The 23,864-nt window shown below is 44.2% G+C and overlaps 1 long non-coding RNA gene across 1 annotated transcript in view; it reads left to right on the forward strand.

Annotated features, from left to right (window-relative positions):
• The window catches only part of LOC117364701, a 42,513-nt gene extending 19,509 nt beyond the window's left edge, over positions 1-23,004 (forward strand). Inside the window, exons 2-3 of the long non-coding RNA XR_004540300.1 lie at positions 5,102-5,227; positions 22,625-23,004. This is a non-coding gene — a long non-coding RNA (uncharacterized LOC117364701). The remainder of the gene's footprint in view (positions 1-5,101; positions 5,228-22,624) is intronic.
• The last annotated feature ends 860 nt before the right edge of the window (positions 23,005-23,864 follow it).

Genomic DNA, 23,864 nt, shown 5'->3' on the forward strand with positions numbered 1-23,864 from the left:
TGTACAAGAATTTTATTAAAACTGATGTCCAAGGCAGCAAAATATGCTTTATTTTTCTTTGTTCTAATTCTAGCCACTGGTTGTGAAACTCTGCACCAACTATTCAAACTAATCAATAGGGTTCTTAGTATACTTAACGGAAGCAGTTGCCACAACTTACCAGATAAAGGGAGATTTAAATGTTACTTTTCTCCGAAACACTTTATTGCAGGCTATGGAAATAGTACGGTATGTAAGTTTGCTCATTTGCTGTACTAGGGCATCTCCAAGAGACACATTTAACAAAGAGGTAAGATCTTTGGTCCAAGACCTTTTAACCCACTGTGCATTAAGGGCCAGATTCTGTTATCACTGCCTAGATGTGTTGTGTTCCCCTCTATTTTATATTTAAAAAAAATTTTTTTTTAAATAATTTGTATAAAATGTAAACCGCTTTGCGCATAAAAGTGGTATATCGAGACCTAAATAAACTTGAAACTTGAAATTAACTATGCTCACGAGGGGGCCGCTGAAAAGTTCTCTGCCCAACCAGCAAAACTGGAGCAGTCTATACACTTACCCCCTCTTCTACGAAACTGCGCTAGCAGTTTCTAGCGCGGGGAGCCACGCTGAATGGCCTGTGCTGCTGCTCCCGACGCTCATAGAGTTCCTATGAGCGTCGGGAGCAGTGCGGGCCATTCAGCGCGGCTCTCTGCACTAAAAGCTGCTATCGCAGTTTCGTAGAAGAGGGGGTTAGTCCAGCAATTTTCTACTTTTTTTTTTTTTGTTCTGTATTTTTCCGACGGAACGAAAAAAGTGGAAAATCACTGGACTAAGTGTATAGCCCTTGATGGAGACTTCTCCAACTTTGTTGGCTGGGCTGAGAACTTTTCCGCAGCGCTTTGTACATGGTGTCAGGCATCAGTGTGTAGGCACTTGCCAACTTAGGTGCCTACCACCCAATTAATCTTAATTATTTTGTCATTAGGAGCTTATTAAATCTCATTAATGACACCATGAGGAGAGACTGGAAGCCCTGTATATGTATATCCTAGAGGAAAGGAGAGACAGGGGAGATATGATTCAGACGTTCAAATACTTAAAGGGTATTAACGTAGAACAAAATCTTTTCCAGAGAAAGGAAAATGGTAAAACCAGAGGACATAATTTGAGGTTGAGGGGTGGTAGATTCAGGGGCAATATTAGGAAATTCTACTTTACGGAGAGGGTAGTGGATGCCTGGAATGCGCTCCCGAGAGAGGTGGTGGAGAGGAAAACTGTGACTGAGTTCAAAGAAGCGTGGAATGAACACAGAAGATTTAGAATCAAAAAATAATATTAAAGATTGAACTAGGCCAGTTACTGGGCAGACTTGCACGGTCTGTGTCTGTGTATGGCCGTTTGGTGGAGGATGGGCAGGGGAGGGCTTCAATGGCTGGGAGGGTGTAGATGGGCTGGAGTAAGTCTTAACAGAGATTTCGGCAGTTGGAACCCAAGCACAGTACCGGGTAGAGCTTTGGATTCTCTCCCAGAAATAGCTAAGAAGAAAAAAAAAAAAAATTTAAATTGAATCAGGTTGGGCAGACTGGATGGACCATTCGGGTCTTCATCTGCCGTCATCTACTATGTTACTATGTTACTATGTCACTAACTCTAATTTTGAAACTGATTTGTATTAATGTATAGGCTATACTTTAGGGACAATTTAGGTTCCACTTATAGAATTTCCTCCTAAGTGGTGATGCCTCTCAGTATTTTAACATGGTTCTACATATTTATAATCCAACACATGCACTCCCTTGTAACTGTATATATTCCTTTCTCTCCTCTCTTCATCCTTCCAAAGCATTTTAGATCAATGTAGTCTTGTTAGAATGTTTATTTCTTATTTTTCCTCTATCTCTATTTTTCACTTCTTTGTTATTCTCCAGGTACTTTAGTTAGATTGTGAGCCTTCGGGACAGTAAGGGAATTTCTAAGTACCTATCTTACTTTTTAATTTTAATTGTTACTGTTACTGGTTACTTTACCCTGGTTAATCTGACTCTGCATCTTCGCTGTAAATGTACAGTCTCTTCTCCTGTAAACTGCTCTGAACTGTTTTATGGTATTGCGGTATACAAAAATAAAGTTATTATTATTATTATTATTATTACATGTCAACAACAGGCCCTGTTGAGGAGTGGAATCCACTTCTACAAGAGCTCAGACAAGCCATAATTTTTTTGATTTCAGAAAAAAAATGGAAAACCTGGCTATTTAAATAAGCATTTGAGTCTTAATGAGCCCTTTTCCCTCATACCGTTTCTGGTATGTCACCAGCCTATCTTTACCCCCACTTCAACCTGAACTATAATAAGAAGAGCTCCCGCAGAACAACTCTATTCGCTTTTCCCTCACTGAAATCGTGTCACCTTAAAAGATTCCTCGAACGAACCTTCTCTTTCCAAGCGGCCAAACTAAACTCATGGCTCGCCCAAATCATACTTGACAGCTATTCATACCTCCCCTTCAGAAAAAAGCTCAAAACTCTACTTTTTAACGGACCAAATCCCTAACGCTCCCCTCTTCCGCCGTAACGTTACCCCCTCTCCACCTTAGAAAACTGATGAAACCCCTCCTTTGCAACAGACCTATCCCTTAGCCCCCCCTCCCCCCATCTAAACCCTCCTCTCCCCTCTCCCCCCCTTACTTTCCCACCCCCCTTCCAAGTTGGTTGCCCCCCCCTTTTTCCATCTAATATGCTCATATCTAATTTCCTCTCTTAAACTCTATTGTATCCTACTGCAGCACACACTGTATGTATCCCATATTTAGCCCTTCCCCCTCCTAAACCGTTTATGTAAACGAGTATGTCCCCACGATTGCCTTGTTATGTTCTTCTTTTTTCGAATCGCACTGTATGTAATTCATCTATCTGTTGTGAACCGCCTTGAACTCCCTGGGTATGGCGGTATACAAAATAAAATATTATTATTATTATTCATTAGTCTAGACCAGGGGTGTCAAAGTCCCTCCTCGAGGGCCGCAATCCAGTCGGGTTTTCAGGAATTCCTCAATGAATATACATGAGATCTATTTGCATGCACTGCTTTCATTGTATGCAAGTAGATCTCATGCATATTCATTGGGGAAATCCTGAAAACCAGACTAGATTGTGGCCTTCGAGGAAGAACTTTGACACCCCTGGCCTAGACCCATGATGTATGGATTTGCTATGGTCAGTGAATGGTATGAAATTTGAAGCATGTCTTTAAATGTTGTCTTTCATGGTGAAACTTGGGTCCGAGTAGAGGAGCAACAGAGATTATTATATTGAGCACACAGTAAGGTGGAGATATTATTTTCCTGCTGAGCTGCATTGGAGTGAATTTGATATAAACGAACTAACAACATCTCCCCAGGAAATCAGATGAGTGTCAATTTGTTGGCTGCGCTAGCAACACTGGTGTTTGAACGGAATTGACGGCACGGGTATATCAATAGATATGGGGTATATCAGGTATGGAAAAGTGTAATGATACTTTTTACTGTATACCGCTTAGAAGTTTGATAAGCGGAATATCAAATTTTAAATAAAACCTGATAAGGATACCGAGCACTTTTCACACATTCGCACAGATGGTGTTAGTTATTTGGACCGAATTTATTGAAGTAGATTTTGATAAACATAAAAAAAAACCCAACTATGCTATAAATGATTTATGATTAAGTTAAGGCATAGTAAGCAAACAAATATATTTGCCTTTTCGTTAAGTTTAAGGGCCTCTTCTATTAAATTGCACTAGCAGTTTCTAGCACGGGGAGCCACGCTGAATGGCCCGCGCTGCTCCCGATGCTCATAGAGTTCCTATGAGTGTCGGGAGCAGCGCGGGCCATTCAGCGCGGCTCTCTGCGCTAAAAACTGCTAGTGCAGTTTAATTGAAGACAGGGTAAATGTTCTAGCTCATTTTAAAAGGCCCTCTTTTTTTTTTTTTTTTTAAGCCACTGTAGAGATTTCTACCATGGCCTGGGGCGCTAAATGCTCCGATGCTCTCTTAAGTTATAGAATTAGCGCTCCAGGCCACAGTAGACACCTCTACTGCAGCTTAGAAAAAAAAAAAAAGGGGGGGGGATGTTTTATTCTTGGAGTATATGTGTTTCTTCCCTGCCCGTACTGTGGATGGAGCAGGCTATACATATTTAAACAAAAAAATCTCTTTAATTCACTTTCTGGTTTTAATTTTCTCTCTCTCTCTTTCTCTCTCATACACACACTCTATCTTTCCCTTTTTTCCTTTTGCTAGCAATCTGTCTTTTCACTTAGGGCTAGATTCACAAAGCAAACCGATCGTGTACCGATCGGTTTGTGACCCCTTTACTATCAAATTTCCCTCCTGCCTAATTCACTTACCTCTCCTGCGATCCGCTTCGAATCCGTGCATGCAAATGAGGTGAAACGCATGAAAAGTAGGCTGGGACGCGATTCACAACACCAGATTTCAGATCCGACTGGGCTGGCCGATCACCTGAAGCAGCGACTGCTGGGGACCAGTTGAAAGCATCTTTCGGACTGGAAGTCCTGCTCTCTGCCCTGCAATCTCTCCTGCCTGCTCGCCCTGAATGCTGCCCTGCTCTGCCCTGCTTCTTATCTCCTGCTGCTTGCCCCGCATACCGCCCTGCTCTGGCTCGATCTTCCCCGAAGCTCTCCTGCCACATTGCCATTCTCCTGCCCTTCCCCGAAGCTCTCCTGCCACATCGCCGTTCTCCTGCCCTTCCCCAAAGCTCTTCTGCCCTTCTCCACCCTGCGAGCCCATGGTTTTAACCCGTGGGTTTAAACCATGGGCTCGCAGGACTAAAAACTAACAAAAAAAAGTTTTAAGTTAAAAAAAAAAAAGGTTGCGTCTCGAACGGGCATGCGCAGACCATCTACAGATGGTCTGCGCATGCATGCGGATTGCACAACAGCGATCCGTGCAGGCAGATGGGGGTGTTCCTCCGATCGCCCTCATCTGCATATTTTTCATTCCTGAATTTGTTGGACCTGCCCGGATCGGGCAGGTTAGTGAATCTGGGCCTTGCTGTCTATTTGGCTTCCATTTCATTGTCTTTCTCTCTTCCTTTCTGTATTTTATGCTTTCAGTGAAGAAGCACAACAGATCCATTTCTCAGCTCTCTTTACCATTGTCCGCATGTGTCACCAGAGTTCCAGATCTGGGATTGCCAAGGGGAGAGTAACACAAGCTCAACACATTCCATAGTACACCAGGTAAGAGGATAGGGGTGATAGGGTTTGCTCTGCAAAGTGGCTGGACTCATTAATATCTTGCAAAGGTGTTTTGTGCGCTGCACGAAACCCAGTTGTGATTAAGTTATGCTCCCTAGTCACTAATGCAAAAAGATAATTAAATTAACATTTTAAAATTTATTTTGTTTTGTCATACGATCCTGCCAATGATAACATGCTGATGGTATTTATTCTACAGCTGGGGCTGCTAACCTTTGCATTCTTAAGTATCTTGCTTTCTTTTTGTTTGTGTTTGTTTTGCCATCTTATTTCTATGAGCTTTTTGCTCAATTGCATCTTGTTTTTCTTTTGGGCTGCAGCATCATGGACTTTCTTTTTGCAATTGTCTGGGTCTCCCCCCACACCACCATTGTGTATCCACTTTCATATTCTATTCTATTTGCTATAACTATTGATCATTTGCTACAGATTGTAACTCCCTCTTGAATACAGGAATGTGGACCATGGGTCTGATCATTAGAAGTCACCCTTGTGCAATGAGATTCTCTCTCCTCTCAGGTGCAGGAATCGGTGCCTTGACCTGTGACTGAACCCAAGCTGTTCAAGTGGCATCACACAGCATGTGTCAGGAAAAAGATGGACCACGATAAATATGCAGGATAAACAGAAATGTAATATGACTGATGTCAAAGAACTTTATTCCAGAAATCTGTGAGGACTAAGGGCCTGATTCTGTATAGGACTCCTGGTCTCAACAGCTGCCTAAGTGGCTTTTGAGAATCGCACATGGATGTCCTACACAGAATCGTGTCTCTACTGATTCTCTAACTGGCATCCATGTCACAGACGCCATTTAGAGAATCGCCGCTGAGCTGATCGTGGCAAGAGAATTGCCCTGCCACAATCAGTTGAGCGGCAGCGGCAAGGAACACCCAAACCTCACCACAAATCGGATGGTAGGAGGGATGCCCACTCCCTCCTGCCCTCCCCCCCCCAAATCCCCCCACACCGTCCATGGCAGGGGGGATGCCCAATACCTCCTGCTGCAAACCCCTAAACTAGGGCTGCCCAAGTCCATCCTCGAGATCTACTGGCGGGCCAGGTTTTCAGGATATCTACAATGAACATGCATACCAAGAAGGTAGTGCAGGCAAATCTCTCTCATGCATATTCATTGTGGATATCCTGAAAACCTGGCCTGCCAGTAGATCTTGAGGACCGGACTTGGGCAGCCCTGCACAACAATTCCCAGAAGGAGGGATGCCCACTTCCTCTTTCCGGCACCCCACCCCCAATATCCCTGGCAGGAGGGATGCCCACTCCCTCCTGCCAAGGGTGTTGGTTAAATAAATATTTTGGTTATATAAGTATTTATCTAAAGGAGGAGATGACGATATTCAGGCTTTACATCCCTAATTCTTCCCCCCTTTTACAAAACTGTGGAAGTGTTTTTTAGCGTAGGCCGGTGCGCTGAATGCTCTGCACTGCTCTCCACGCTCATAGGAACTCTATGCATATCGGGAACAGTGCAGAGTGTTCAGTGTACCAGCTAGCGCTAAAAAAACGCGTTCGTGGTTATGTAAAAAGGGGTGTGTGTGACTAATTGGATGCCATGTCTCAGTGAAGTGGGAAAATGAACATGGAGGCAGATCCCATTTAAAGAGCTCTACAAAACGTGCTCCACCAATCAAAGGGAACTTAAACAAGTGACACTGCCAATCTATTAATGATACAATCAGATAATCCTTCACTAAGGTGAATAGAAAAAGCTTGATCAATTGATCTTGTTTAAAACCATCAGGGACTACTGTTTTTATTGTAGAAGACAAGGTTTAGAGTCCCCTCCGGAAATACTTTTATATGGTTATGTCCAGCGGTGAAATGATAGATCATCAAAACAATATTGATATTCAAGACAGTGAGAGACTAAAGGAGTTTTGATCTCCCGGTAACATAAACGACTCCTCTATTCAATTAAATGAGCTTTCACTGCATGAGTGGTTTCCCCAATACATAATTTCAAACAGGGACACTATGCCACATATACTGCCCTACTGTTTAACATGGGATCAGGCTTGTCACTATAATTTGTCTTAATGCGGGAAAGGGGAGAACTGAAAGCACACTGAACACCTACCATTAACTCATTTAGAGAAATTGCCCCCGAGTGAAAGAGCCCCTGTGAAGGACATTTTATAACGGGTAGGAAGTGCAAACCCTGCAAAAATATTTGGCTACAATGGAGCCATGTACACTTACTCCTCTTGGAAATAGGTCTAAATGTGCATGTCGAGTGCATGCAGCTGTGTTTATTTTCTAAATATGCTTGAGTTTCATGAATTATGGACATAGTGTTCAATGTGGACAGTAGTGGTATAGCCTGGGCTAAATGGTCCCCTGGTAGAAAAATTATGAAGGGCATAGGGCAGGGGTGCCCACACTTTTTGGGCTTGAGAGCTACTTTTAAAATGACCAAGTCAAAATGATCTACCAACAATAAAAATGCTAAACATATATTTATTTATTTATTTATTTATTTATTTATATATATATATATATATATATACACCGAGTGTACTTTGTATTTATGTTCAAATATTTTTTTATTATACAGCCCCCCTCCCCTGAAGGCCTGACCCCCCCCTGAAGGTCTGCACATTCCCCCTCAAAGGTTGACTCCCCCCCCTGAAGGCCTGCACTACCCCTTGAAGGACTGCACCCCCCCACCCCGAAGGCCTACCCTCCCCACATCCATTTACCTAATTCCAGCAGAGAGCAGTCTGCAGAGAGGATCGCTGGTACTTTAGCGATCCTTGCAGGTTGCCATAGGCCTCAGGAGCTGTCTTCCCTCTGCCCCAAGCCTGTCTCTGACTTAGAGGAGGGGCAGGACCACGGCAGAGGGAAGACAGCTCCTGAGGCCTATGGCAACCTGTAAGAATTGCTAAAGTACCACCTGCCACCGGCCGTCTCCCATTCATCCCCTTTGGAGATCCCCACAGGAATAAGGAAGTTAAATTAATAGAATACTTAGGCACAGAAAAACAAAGAAATACCTCCAACAACTGCCCCATAAGAACTGCCTGTCACAATGCTCATTAGTTGAACTGAATAAAAGACAAGTGGATTTAGAAGGGGGACGATCTGCCTGGGTGCACGGCTTGGAGGGGTGCACAGCCGGCCAGGTCCGGGTCATCCTGCCTTTCTTTTCCCCCGGTCCGCGCTCGGGGCTTGCGCCTGCCTGGTCCCGTGCCGACGCTCGAATGGTGCCGTCAACTCCCGCGAGTCTTGCGATAACCAACAGCACCATTTGGGCGGCGGGTGCGAGCCCCATGCGCAGACCGGTGGAAAGGAAGGGCAGGAGGACCCGGACGACTGTGCATCCCTCCAAGCCGTGCACCCGGGGCGGGGGCGGACCGCCCCACCTCGGTACGCCACTGATTGGGAGGCCGATTTTGGGGTTTTTAAAATTGTATATCGGGCAGCATTAGACCTCGCTCTTACCTTCATTACAGGCGCTTCTATTTCTTATGATGCGCTGAGCTCCGTCCCCCACCGACCTTCACCCCGCCCTTCCAGCACTCTGATTGGCCAGCGTTCTTTAAGAGTCGGGCCAGTCAGGAGGGGAAAAAAAGAGAAGGGAAGAAGGGAACATGCTGTGCGATCGACTGGGGTCGCCTGAGCGAACGACCTGTCGATTGCGATCGACGCGTTGGGCACCCCTGGCATAGGGTTATCAGATTTTCCACCTTGTAAAAGAGGACACGTAGCCCACCCCGTTATACCCCTGGGACTGCCCCACTCCCAGTCCAGCCCTGTCCTGCCCCCCCCAACCCAGCCCCCCCCAACCCAGCCTCGTCTCTGGGCATAGATGTATGCGTGTTACACATGCACAATATTTGTCCCCATTAAAAATAAAAACAAAAAAAGTCATCCCAGGATCCCCCCCCAACGACGGTCAACCTCCCCCCCCCACTTAAAAAAAACACCAAAACTCAGGCAGGCAGTAAACAGACTCCCTCCTGCTTCAGCCACCCAGATCCCCTCACACCCTCAACCCCTCCCTTTAAATTAGAGTGGCAGGAGGGATGCCCACTCCCTTCCTGACACTGCCCCCCCCCTCCCTTTAAATGGAAGACCGGCAGGAGGGATGCTCACTCCCTCCTGTTCCAGGGGAACACTGCTTATTCCTAAGATAAGCAGCATAAAATCTGTTTTACTCAAGATCTAGCTAGTTATTTGGGACTTGGGATAGCTACTGTTGGAAACAGGATACTGGGCTTGATAGACCTTCGGTCTGTCCCAATATGGCAGCTCTTATGTTCCTATGTGAGCCAAGTATAGGATAATCAAGCCATTGCGACATCACTGCTGAGGTTGGCTCTTAGGCATTGGTGGAATGAGGCATTATGACATCACAATCTCAGCTCTGGAATGTTGGTACTCTTTGGATTTCTGTTAGATACTTGGGACCTGGGTTGGCCACTGTTGGAAACAGGATACTGGGCTTGATGGATCTTCGGTCTGTCCCAATATGGCAGCTCTTATGTTCCTATGTGAGCCAAGTATAGGATAATCAAGCCATTGTGACATCACTGCTGAGGTTGGCTCTTAGGCATTGGTGGAATGAGGCATTATGACATCACAATCTCAGTTCTGGAATGTTGGTACTCTTTGGATTTCTGTTAGATACTTGGGACCCTGGTTGGCCACTGTTGGAAACAGGATACTGAGCTTGATGGATCTTTGGTCTGTCCCAATAGGGCAGCTCTTATGTTCCTATGTGAGCCAAGTATAGGATAATGAAGCCATTGTGACATCACTGCTGAGGTTGGCTCTTAGGCATTGGTGGAATGAGGCATTATGACATCACAATCTCAGCTCTGGAATGTTGCTACTCTTTGGGTTTCTGTCAGGTACTTGGGACCTGGGTTGGCCACTTTTGGAAACAGGAGACTGGGCTTGATGGACCTTCATTCAGTCTTATGTTCTTATGTAAGGCTAAGTGCTGCTGAAGTCAAGGCCGCTTAGGTTGGTGTCCTGGGGGCATGGTCAGATATTCAGCAAAGTGGAAAAAGAGAGAAAACTGAGGCAGAGAGAGGAAGGTAAATAAAAGACTAGACATGCATGAGATATGAGTGAGTTTTAGAGAGAATCAAAGAACTCGCAGGTTTTAACAGTGAGATTCTATTGCCGACTGGAAGTCACCTTTGAAACCCAAAACTGCTTTTCATTTGCAGTCCTCATAACCAGTTCATATATTATGCATGACACCTCTGCCAACATCAGCCCTGAACTCACCTCTGCTGCTGTTTATACTATATTGCCTCTTTTGCTGTAATTTACTATCTGATCTCCTTTGCTGGTCCCTTATTCCTTCCTATTGGCTTTCCAAGCCTGAAGTGGCACATATTTGCAATTTATGAAATATGTACATTCACCTACTGTAATTTGCCACTCTATAAACTCTTCTTGGCTTCTTTCGCCTGGAGGCTGACAGAAGGGCAGTAGATTACAAAAGGATCCAAAGCAGTTACATTTTTCAGTCCAACTTGTGCAGTCTCTTTTCCCTGGAGAAGAGGAGACTTAGAGGGGATATGATAGAGACTTACAAGATCATGAAGGGCATAGAGAGAGTAGAGAGGGACAGAAAGAGAGAGAGAAAGGGAGACAGAGAGAAATAGAGAGAGAGAGAGAAAGAAAGAAAGAGAGAGAGACAGAAATAGAGAGAGATAGATAGAGAAAGATTGGAGAAACTGGGACTCTTCCCTGGAGGAGACTTAGAGGGGATATGATAGAGACTTACAAGATCATGAAGGGCGTAGAGAGGGACAGAAAGAGAGAGAGAAAGGGAGACAGAGAGAAAGAAAGGGAGAGAGACAGAAATAGAGAGAGATAGATAGAGAAAGATTGGAGAAACTGGGACTCTTTTCCCTGGAGGAGACTTAGAAGGGATATGATAGAGACTTACAAGATCATGAAGGGCATAGAGAGAGTAGAGAGGGACAGAAAGAGAGAGAGAAAGGGAGACAGAGAGAAATAGAGAGAGAGAGAGAGAGAAAGGGAGAGAGACAGAAATAGAGAGAGATAGATAGAGAAAGATTGGAGAAACTGGGACTCTTCCCTGGAGGAGACTTAGAGGGGATATGATAGAGACTTACAAGATCATGAAGGGCATAGAGAGAGTAGAGAGGGACAGATTCTTCAAACTTTCAGAAAATAAAAAAACAAGAGGGCATTCGGAAAAGTTGAAAGGGGACAGATTCAAAACGAATGCTAGGAAGTTCTTCTTTACCCAATGTGTGGTGGACACCTGGAATGCGCTTCCAGAGGGCGTAATAGGGCAGAGTATGGTACTGGGGTTTAAGAAAGGATTGGACAATTTCCTGCTGGAAAAGGGGATAGAGGGGTATAGATAGAGGATTTCTGCACAGGTCCTGGACCTGTTGGGCGATGGACCTCAGGTCTGACCCAGCGGAGGCATTGCTTATGTTCTTATGTCTCAGGGTCTGTCATAAACCCCATGACAATGATCTCGCGTCTGAGCTACTTAGATTTTTCACCAAAAACAGATTCATATTTTATTAAGTGAAATTTATGAGGTCTAAAGACAGCTTTTATAAGTACGAGGGTAAATCCAAAAGTAAAGGCAAAATACATTTAACGGCTTTAATAGAAGTAACTGAACAACTGAAATTATCACTTTTCTACATAGTCCCCCATGCAAGACGACACATATGTTGTATCGCTCAACTAGCTTCTGCGTTCCTGCAGAGAAATTTTTCGGCTGCTCCCGAAGCCAGGTGAGCACCACTTTCTTTATTTCATCATGCGTTGTCTTTTGCGCTCCGGGTCGCTGCGATGCACCCAGCAAAAATTGACCCTACCATCACCAAGCTGCTGATCAAAACAACAGACATTAAAGTGTTCTGAAAAGAAGTCAAAACACTTCTATTCAAAAAACACTTCCCATCATTCTAACCTCCTTCCTATTCGCACATGCAGATTCTCTCCTGAATACCACCTCTATAGTGACACCTAATCAATTCTTCGAACCTTATCTCCAGTATATATTCAGAAACCCAAATAAGCAGCCACCATCTGTAACCAGAAAACTGCTTCCTTCAAGTTATGTAATTCTCTTCTGTAACCTGAATGTGTTGTTATTTTCTACTGTAACCAGTATTATACTTGCTTCTTTGTTATGTAATTCCCCAGGAAATGTAACCTGTAATATAGTAACATAGTAGATGACGGCAGATAAAGACCCGAATGGTCCATCCAGTCTGCCCAACCTGATTCAATTTAAATTTTTTTTTTTTTTTTTTTTCTTCTTAGCTATTTCTGGGCAAGAATCCAAAGCTTTACCCGGTACTGTGCTTGGGTTCCAACTGCCGAAATCTCTGTTAAGACTTACTCCAGCCCATCTACACCCTCCCAGCCATTGAAACCCTCCCCAGCCCACCAAATGGCCATACTTGCTTCTTTGTTTTGTAATTCTCCTGGAAATGTCCAGATATCTTCTAATTTGTAATCCGCTTAGAACCGCAAGGCACAGGCGGAATAGAAATCACTAATGTAATGTCTCGTTGTCGGTGACAATTATCTCCATAATACTCTGATCTTCTTCATACCGTCTCTGGAACTGGGTCGCAACCTCCACACGCTGTTGCTTGTGCAGATCAGTAAGCTGTTTGGGAACCCATCGTGTGCGGACTTTCCCGTATCCCAAGTCATTGTGCATTATGGTAAATGCAAATCCATAGCTGACATCCAAATTTGCAGCCAACTGAGACATCGTTATCTGTCGGTCTTCTGTAATCAAGGCATCTGCCCTGTCAATGGACTATACTATATGCACTGAGAAAGGCAAACTAGAATAGTACATGTATAGGGATACCAGACATCCGGATTTCCCCGGATATGTCATCCTTTTGAGGACATGTCCGGGGATCCAGACGGCTTTTCAGAACCTGGCACTTTGCCCGGGTTTTGAAAAGCTTGGAACAAATCACTGTCGGGCAGGAGTGGATGCCACGCGATGATGTCACACGCACATGCATGTGATGTCATCGTGTCATGCAGATGTGCTCCTGCCCAATGAGAGCAGACAGCAGGGGGTGGGGCTTGGGCAGGGCTAGGGCGGGATTGGGGGCAGGACTGGGGCATAACGGGGCAGGGATGTGTGGAACTGGGCGGGCCTGGGGGGTGGGTCTAGGAGTCCGGATTTTTCAAATGGAAAATCTGGTAACCCTATATAAAAGAGGAAAATGTCCATAAAATGGCATAAAGTGGCGTTTGGACGTTTTGTTTGCTAAAACATCAAAATTGTCATTTTTGAAAGACATTTGTTTAGATTTTTTTTTTTTTAATTAATCTTGTTTGTCTGCAATGCATCTAAATCTCAAGAGGACAGATTTAGGGCTCCTTCTACTAAGGTGCGCTAGCGTTTTTAACACACGCTGCATTGCCGTGCTCAATGCTGGCATTAGCGTCTAGCGCATGTGGCCATGCAGTGCGTGCTAAGCACGCACTAAAACCGCTAGTGCAGCTAAGTAAAAGTTGCCCTTAGAGTGGACTCGTGATCTGGATGGTTTTCTGCAATAACAGAACATTGCAGAAAATGTTCAGGGCAAAACTTGGATGCTTTTCGCTAGACCTGTTTCAATACCGAATAAGTGCCTAAAAGGTGACCAAACTGACCAGATGAAGACATGGCACCCCTTACTCCCCCCAGTTTGTTTGCTGATTCCTTTATATCCCGCCCTTACCCAGGGCAGGTAACAAACTTACATACAAAACTATAACATTGCATCAGAAATACATACACCGTCAACAATAAATACTCCCAAAACACAAAGCAAGAAATGCAAACCATAGAATACATAGGCGACCAGCACCTTATTATCATCTTCTCCTATTCATTAATTAATAACATAGTCTCAAACCCTATATTTCATCTGGTAAAAAAAAGATGCCACTTCAACAGGTTTTTTTTTTAAGTTCTGCATATTCAGTGGTAACTGACCCCCTCCCACCCCCCAAAGATGTGATTGAAACAATACATGCCAGCCTGTATGACAGCTTCAGATGTTATGGCCAATCTTAGAGCAGCAAGCAGGTCTCTGGAGTAGCTTAGTGATCAGTGCAGAGAAGGAGAACCATGCCCATATCCCACTCTAACTAGTACGCTTGTGGTGGAAAGTGTGTGCTCGCCAAAACCCACCCCAAACTTACTGTACCGACATATAGGTGACACCTGTAGGCATAAGGGCTCTTGGGGTGAGGCACAGTTGGGTACAGTTGAGCTTTGGAGGTTCTCACCATACAATGTAAGAGGGTTATAGTGAGATGTGTGCCTTTTATTTGAAGTTCACTGCGTTACCCTCTAGGGTGACCCACAGCTCTGCTGGAATGTCTGTGTGGCCAGTCTGCTAAGAATGCTGGCCTTCTCCTAGATCTCAATGGCTGGTTTTTGTGCATTTCTCATGTGGATGGTTTTGTGGGGTTTTTATTTGGAATGACTCATAAAGATAGATGCATTGAAAACAAACACATCTAAGAAATGGCCTTTTTCTAACAAAAAGTTGGACGTTTTCCTGGTTTGAAAATGACCCTTTTTTTATCGACTGGATTTTTGGACTTTTTACCCCAAACATACCAAATCAGATTTAGACGTCATATTGAAAATGCCCTTCCACATATCATACAACAGGGGTTCTCAATCCAGTCCTCAGGACACGTCAAGCCAGCCTGATTTTCCAAGACATCCACAATAAATATGCATGAGATCAATTTGCATGTGCTGCCTCCATTGTATGTAGATCTACCTCATGCATATTCATTGTAGGCAACCTGAAAACCTGACTGGCCTAATATGTCCCGAGTACAGGGCTGAGAACCCTTGCGTTAAAAGAACCTTCCATTTAATAGCCATGTTGTAAGACACAGAATCATATTCTGTTACAACGGCATCAATAAAACCTATGATTTATACCTTAGTTAATTCATCCCTACATGCCCTCTGCCCTCCATTGTGGCACACTCTATAAATCACTACTCTAGAGACATGACAGAATCAACAGCAATGAATGGAAAACTGAGATGGCAGACAGAAATGGGAGTTTAAAATAATCCACCTCAAAGGTTCCTGAAATACTAGCTTGAATGTCCCCCAATCACAGAGAGCAAGTGGTGTTTGAAAGGGAGGCCATCACTGTGTTAGACTAGGGAATCTGTGAGATTAGTGAAGCCTTTGACCCCTCAATAGAAGCATGAAGCAGATCAAGATCTTGTCAATTCATCATTTTGCTACCACAGGGTGAGGAATGGAAGGCTGCTGCATCAAGGGATGGGAGCGAGGGATGGAAAGCTGTTGCACAGGGGGATAGGAGGGAGGAATGGAAAGCTTCTGTTCAGTAGGATAGGAGGGATGGAATGCTGCTGCACATGGGGGGGGGGGGGGAGATAGCAGAAAGGAAGAATTGTTGGACATGAGGTAGAGGAGATGAAGGGAGAGATGCAACAAAGAGGTAGAAAGGGGTGAGAGGGAGAAATCCTGCATATGGTGGAAATGAGGGAAACATGCATGGAGATGAGAAAGGGAGAAATGTTGAACATAGGGTGGAAGGCAGGGAGAGGTGGTGCATGGGGGAGAGAGAAAGAAATGTTTCACATGATAATTGAGGGGAGGAAGGGAGAGATGCTGCATGGAGGGGAATAGAGAGGTTTGACCCAGGGCACAAAGCAGGGAGAGAGAGAGATGGTTGACATGGGAAAGAAACAGAAATGTTGGATATAGCAGTGGAAGGGAAGGTACAGAGATGGAAGATGAATGGTGAGCATGGAGAAAGAAGAAAATGTCCAATGGGCAGGAGACCCTGGTGATCAAGTTAACAGACAACAAACAGAAACCAGAGCCTGGGACCAACATGATTTGAATAATAAAAAGAACAGACAACAAAATGAAATTATTCCATCCCTATTGTATTTATCTTTTTTGTCTTTCTATCCTATTATCCTTTTATTTTTATTGTATTTATTTTTATTGTATTTCTTCCTTTTAACCAATTGTATGATAATTTACGTCCATTTATGAGTTTGTACGTGCTACCCTATAGTTTAGTAATTTTACCTTTTGCATTTTATTTTCTGTTACGTGATTACAATATGTCAGATTTGAAAAGTGTATCCTGCCAGAGCTGGTGTTAGATAGCGAGCGTAAGCTAGGACTTAACAGCGAGAGGGGTTGGAGAGGGCAAAAGGTGGGGGGGGGGGGGTGGGGGGGAGGTGGGGGGGAGGGGGGGCCCGGGGGGTAAAAAGGCTACAAAAATAAACCTGCCAGCCTGTTTGAAAAAAAAAACAAAAAAAAACAACCCACGCCCGATTGGGCGGGAAAAGTGAATCGAATCCAAAAATCAATTCAATAGGCCAAATCAAATCAAAAAATTTTCCCTGAATCGGGCAGCACTACCCTCAATAGTTTCCCCACTTCAGATCAGCAAGGTGAGATGTGGCAAAGTAAAGAAGAAGGGAGGTAGAAGGTCCTGTACAAATCCCCACCACCCTCCCCCAGCTACTATCCTTCCCCTCGCTAAAAGGCATAGCCCACACAGGAAAGCTAGGGACCTCCCTCCACTTCAAAATCACTGAGCTCTGGAACAACCTTACCTCCCCTCTTCGGAACTTGAGCTCCCTCCAAGTTTTCCGCAAACATTTGAAAACCTGGCTTTTCACAAAAATGTAAATCTCCCTCCAATTTAGGAATCAAGGAAACTCTTATAACTTGGCCTCCCAAGTTTTCTTCACTCTTCTACCTCTAACCCTCTGTTGTAGTTCCTTCCTATTTCTTCCACTGTAAACCGCGCCAAGCTCTACGAACGTGGAGATGATGCGGTATACAAACCTAAGGATTAGATTAGATTAGGTTCCTTCTGCCACCAATGCGATTTGACAATCTTTAAGCTGCCGTGAGGTGACCTTCCGCCCCAGCCTGCACTTACGGCTGGTACTAGTTCAGTTCACAACACCACCCAGACCCCTCCACCCTCCCCCGATTCTTTAGAGAGGTTAACAAAATCTACAAGGCTGAAGACTGATAATGTACTGTGCTTCACTTCCTGTCTGACCTGCAAATGTGACTTCTGAGATCCCCCTCCCTATATCATTGGACAGAAATTTCCAGTCGTTGTGGACCGATGACATGTCCCAGATCTAAAAGAGAATTTTCCTTATTCCGTGCCTACAGGAAAAAATGATTTTCCCATTCATAGATATGCCTTCTGCCCATTCCCAATATTTACTCCTGGGATCATTCTAATTTAAGATTTGTCATCTTAGGGCTCCTTTTACAAAGGTGCGCTAGCGTTTTTAGCACGCGCACTGGATTAGCGCACACTATCTGAAAAACTACCGCCTGCTCAAGAGGAGCCGGTAGCGGCTAGCATGCGGGGCATTTTAGCGCCTGATATTCCGCGCGTTAAGGCCCTAACGCACCTTTGTAAAAGGAGCCCTTAGTGAATGGCATTATTTAGCTCCAAATATTCTCTTGGTGGCAGAGTTGCTGTGGGAGGCAGAACGGGAAAAGGAAGACAAATTGCATTCTGTGTCAGCAAACAGGGAGCACTTAACCTCAGCACTACAACCTTCTAATTACAATGATTATTCCCAGCCAGAATGGAAATGCAGGAAGTGTATCAGAACTGGGAACTTTGCAGAGACAAGAGTGCCACGCCACGCAGGAGTCTTTAGTTATTTGGGGGTAGATATTCAGCTAATGGCAGTGAGCGTTGTTTTTTAGTCACCGCTGGTGTTATCCCTGGATATTTAATGCTGGGCAAAGTCCAGGCGCTGGCATTGAATATCCATAGAAACAGAGAAAAATAAAAATGAAGGCAGATAAAGACCATAAGGCCTACCCATTTTGCCTATCCATCCCATCTGCTATCCCTTCCCTATCCATCCCATCTGCTATCCATTCCTCTCCCTTAGAGATCCAACGTACTTGTCCCAAGTTTTCTTGAATTAGATACACTTTTAGTCTCCATCACCTCCACCGGGAGGCCTTTCCATGCACTCACCTGGGCCAACTGGAATCTTAGTCCTCTCTCTCAGTGCATTCTGGGATGCACTAGGAGTGGCCTAAGACTCCGATTGGCCAGATTCCTTAGGCCACTTTTCTTTCGGAGGGGTCTTATGTGCCTGGGCCAATCAGTGCCTTAGGCCACTCCTCGGTGCATCCCAGGAGGTGGGCCTGCTGAGGGTTGTTTTGATGTTTGCGGCAAGAGGGATTAGGCATCCCTCCTGCTGTCCAACTTCGCGAAGGGGGAGAATGGGTTTCCAGCTGTGGCCACTAAACTGATTGCCGCGGGTAGATTCCCTTGTAGCGATCAGCTCAGCAGCAACACGATGCTGTAACCGGCGCCTGTGACATGGACGCCGGTTAGAGAATTAGGATAGTTATAATGGGTTAGGTGTCTGTTCATCATGACAGATGCGATTCTATATGGGACGTGAGTAGTGGCTCGTGGCCAGCAGGCTGGTTATGGGACGGAAATGGGAATGGATGTTAGGACATAAGTGCAGTATTTTTTTGTGGAATTTTTTTCGTATGATTCTGGGTAATTCTAGTTAGAACGCAACACACAGAATAGGTTCCTTGTGCAATTGGTTTTGTATGTGTCACGAGGGAAAGACCTCAGAAGCCTGCACCAACCACAGAATATTCAATTCTTGCGATGGTTTAACTCAGCAGGACAGGTTATCTATCATCATTGCTTCGTTGCCTTATTGATGGCTTAGCACTTGTCTCTTTCTGTTGTTTTACAGTTGTCAAAAAGTTCCCTGACGAAGCCATTAGCCTGGCGAAACGGGTCCCGTCGGGCCTTATTCTTTAAGCAGATAAGTGCATTGTATTTTTTACACACCAAGCGTTCTATAAAGAAAAAGTGATTAAGATACCAGAAATTCAAACTGGGAATTGGTGTGTAGAGGGTTTTGTGACCGATGATAGATAACCTGTCCTGCTGAGTTAAACCATCGCAAGAATTGAATATTCTGTGGTTGGTGCAGGCTTCTGAGGTCTTTCCCTCGTGACACATACAAAACCAATTGCACAAGGAACCTATTCTGTGTGTTGCGTTTTATATTCAAGAGGTCCTTGACCATTTTTTGTTTCGAGTAATTCTAGTTAGAGACAATTCTGTGTTAGTTAAGGACCACGCCCAAATAGAAGCGTACGGAAAAACAGGTGAATAAAAATTTTAATATAATGTAGCTAAGGCCAGAGAAAAATACACTAAGGATTAATATAAGGGAAAGCATAATAATATCTGTGTATGTACTTTGCTGTTGAGCCAAATCATGGTGGAAATCATGATTACATGGAATCCAGTTTGGGTTCTTTGTGTGTACTATATCTGTCCTGTCTTCGGCCACCACCTTGGGCCAGTGAATAATATTCTGTCTTTGTCCTCTCTGAGTTTTCCCGCTCCCAGCAGCGTGGTGTTAAGTAATACCACATGTATTGTAGACTGGCTAGGAAGATCACGTGTCCTAAACTAAGAGATAAAATGCATTAAGTATGAATGTGTGCAAGGGGCCCCGAATGAACGAAGGAATGATTGATATATGAGAGATATATGAAAGAATGGTGTGTACTTAATTTCTAATATTTTATATATTTTAAACCTGAAGAAACACTATAAGGAAAAATCCTGAGCACAACATCTGGAAATAATTAGAGTCAGTCTCCAGCATAGGAAGGGGGGGCATTGGAAGCCCACGCCTAGCACTGTGTTAGTGTAACATGAAGCTGTCCATTCAGGGAGAGGGAGGGGGACCTACTCCCCCCTCCTCCTCCAGAGTAAGGTTTCTGTGTAAGGCTATACAGTTTGAACCTGTCAGCTTAGGAAGAGTTTTTTCCTTTAGGGCTGAGCATTTCTCAGCACCCTGTTAATAATAGTAGAATTCTTTTGAATATGATATAATGTTAATTCAGAAATCAAAAGTAATTTTCTAAAACTGTATAACTTGGAAACATGGAGGGATTTATTTTCCTTTGTCTAAACTTTTAAGACCACCTCTTTGGGGAAATGTTATTGGTCGTCAAACTTGATGATGTCACTAAACCAAAAGTTATATAATGGAATGAAATGAGATATGAAAACGAGACCATTGTGAGAAGGCCAGCCTTTGGCCACGATGATGATCTCCCATGAGCGCAATGTAAGCAATTATGCTGTTCTTTTGATCTAATAATGGTAAAATAGAAACAATAATTCAATAAATCTTGGTTATAATTTTTAAAACCTTGCGCTGGTGTCATTTTGCATATATAATTATTTTCAAATCTGAAGCTTTCACAAATGGCGTCAATGACCCTTGCTCAGACGCCTGTGTCCAATTCTCAAAAGCTGCTTCAGCGGCTGCTGAGACTGGGTGTCCTATACAGAATCTGGCCCTTAGAATATATAGGACTGAATGATGAGGTAGATATAATAGGCATTTCAGAGACCTGGTAGAAGGAGGACAATCAATGGGACACTGTTACTTTGGTACAAATTATATCACAATGATAGAGTGGATCAAAATGGAGAGGGGGGGGGGGTGGAGGTTGCACTATATGCTAAAGAGGGAATTGAATCCAACAAAATAAACATTCTGCACAATACAAATAGCATTGTGGAATCCATATGGATAGAAATTCCATGTATGAAGGGAAGGAATATAAAGGTAGGGTTATACTACCTTCCCTTGGGACCGAATGAGCAGACAGATGAAGAAATGTTTTCAGAGATTATGAAAGCTGGCAAATTGGGCAACAGTACAATAATTACAGACCAGTATGCTTGACTTCATTGCCAGGAAAAATAGTGGAAACAAGTATAAAAAAATAAAATTGTGGAACAAATACACACACATGATTTAAAGAGACGGAGTCAGCCTGGGTTCAGCTGAGGGAGGTCTTGCCTCACCAATTTGCTTGACTTCTTTGAAGGTGTGAATAAAAATGTGGATAAAGGTGAGCTGGGTTGATGACATCATCAGTGACGCGACAGAGGGAATTCTCCAGCGAGAAGACTGCGAAGCAGCCTGTTTAGAGTGCTGCTGGCCCGACGCAGCTCTGCCGGAAGGTATTTATGGTCGCGGTCAGTGGGGTTTGGTTGGGAGGGAAGGATGGAGGGTCAGCGGGAGTTCGGTGGTTCGGAAGCGGGATGGGGGGAAGCACGGCTGATGACGACTAGGGCTTATTTTCAGGGGAAGGGCTTATATTAAGACTTACCCCGAAAATCATGCCAGGTCTTATTTTCAGGGTAGGTCTTATTTATGAGGAAACATGGTATTTAGGTTTTTGCCAGGTACTTATGACCTCTGTAAAGATGGGATACTGGGCTAGATGGACCACTGGTCTGACCCACTAAGGCTTTTCTTATGTTCTTACTACCTGGGATCTAGCTAGGTACTTGGGACCTGGCTTGACAACTGTTGGAAACAGGATCCTGGGCTTGATAGACCTTCAGTCTGTCCCAGTATGGTAGCTTTTATGTTCATATGGGAGCCAAGTATAGGACAATCAAGCCATTGTGACATCACTGATGAATTTGGCTCTTAGGCATTGGTGGAAGGAGGCATTATGACATCACAATCTCAGCTCTGGAATGTTGCTACTCTTTGGGTTTCTGCCAGGTACTTGTGACCTGGGTTGGCCACTGTTGGAAACAGGATACTGGGCTTGATGGACCTTTAGTCTGTCCCAGTAAGGCAGCTCTTATGTTCTTATGTTAGACAAGTGTAGGACAATCAAGCCATTGTGACATCACTGATGAGGTTGGCTCTTAGGCATTGGTGGAATGAGGCATTATGACATCACAATCTCAGCTCTGAAATGTTGCTACTCTTTAGGTTTCTGCCAGGTACTTGTGACCTCGATTGGCCACTGTTGGAAACAGGATATGGGCTTGATGGATCTTTAGTCTGTCCCAGTATGGGAATTTTTATGTTCTTATGTCCTTATCTGCTGTCCTTTTCTTTCTGGTGGTCAGATACTGGTGTTGAATACCTGGGTACATAAAATCCGCAGTGGCTGCTGTTTAAAAAAATGCTGACTGTTGCAAGCTGAATATTGACTCATTTGCTTATAACTTAATATATCAGAAAACACTCAAAAAATAGATGCCTTCCTCAGTTGAGCTGCTATCTCTTCTTTATGATGGAAGAATTTTCCCCTGGGGTCTTAAATCCTTCACAGCTTAATCATATTAATCAATAGTGACTGGGACTATGTGAAATATGTTGGTCCATAATACCTTCATAGTTTGTGACAAGCCATTGACTTACTGCTGTAATCTGACAGTACCCCCCAAACATGATGACAAATGGGATTCTAGTAACCGGCGCATTTGTCTTTCTCTCCTACATTAGACTCAGGGGACTGAATGAAAAGGGACGTGAAAGAGCGAGCTCTGTAACCTATGAAAGAAGAGGTGATTTTCTTTAAAAAGGTGCCAGGTTGGGACTACCAGGGTTTCACCTTCCACTCCGGCTGCAATGAGAAGACCGACGCAAAGGGCCACAAGATTATAGGTCAGTGACCTGGAAGAAAAGCACAACTGAAAAAAAGGGCTGTGGGACGGGAGAGGGGGTTGTAACTAAGAATAGGTGGTTTATTTCCCTCCACCCCAAATCTTTAGCAAACCCTACTGTCAGCTCCATGGAAAGGAAACCGACATACAGTATAATCTGATTGAATCTCAGCTGGAACATTTGTATCCTGCTTTTTCCCAGAAGGGTTCTAAGTGATTTACAACAAATTAACCAATTCACTTATTGGGAAGTTACAACTTAACCTAACTTTGCAATGTTATCAGTTCCCTGGGGTCAGAAACTTGTCGAAAAATGTGTTTAAATGCTTACGAAAAGAAAAATAACAAGTGTCGTCTGATAAACAAAGGTAAAATATTCCAAATGTGTGTTGCTTGAAATAAGAATGAACGCCCAGATCATCACTAACCAAGACTTCGTTGAAATTTGTGTATACTGTGCCAGTGGCGTAGCGAGGGTAAGTGGTTCCCCTTCCCCGCCCACTTCGCCGCCTTCCCGCTCCTTCCTGAACCTTTCTGTCGTGCATGCCCCCCTTCCCATCCCCCGTACCTTTTTAATTTTCCAGGCAAGAGCAACAGCACGAACTTGCTGCCCGCGTCATATTGGCTATCCCTGTGATGTCACTTCCTAGGCGTGGAGCCCGGAAGTGACATCAGAGAGAGGCGACGCCAATGTGGGCAGTGAGTCCATAATGCTGCTGAAGCAGGAAAAATTAGAGATATGAAGGAAGGGCAGGAAAGGGGCGCACATGTGTGGCGGGGGGGGGGGGGTTTGGGGGCAGAGAGGAAGACAGTTGCCTGCACCTTTTACAAAGATCGCACCCGGGCAGGACTGCCCTCCCCCCCCCCCCTCCTCACTATGCCAGTGTACTGTATATTAGTTCTGGCACTGAATAATCAGAGAGGAAAGAGACGGCGGAGGCATAACCCTCTTTCCTACCCAATACAAAATGTCAATATTTTCTTTATTTCTTTATTTTAAAATTTTTTATACCGTTTAAAACTAAACGGTTTACATAATTTACATACACAATGTTAAAATGATGACAAAATAAAAGCAA

The sequence above is a fragment of the Geotrypetes seraphini genome, chromosome 8 (genome assembly GCF_902459505.1).
Source record: "Geotrypetes seraphini chromosome 8, aGeoSer1.1, whole genome shotgun sequence".
Classification (NCBI taxonomy): Eukaryota; Metazoa; Chordata; class Amphibia; order Gymnophiona; family Dermophiidae; genus Geotrypetes; species Geotrypetes seraphini.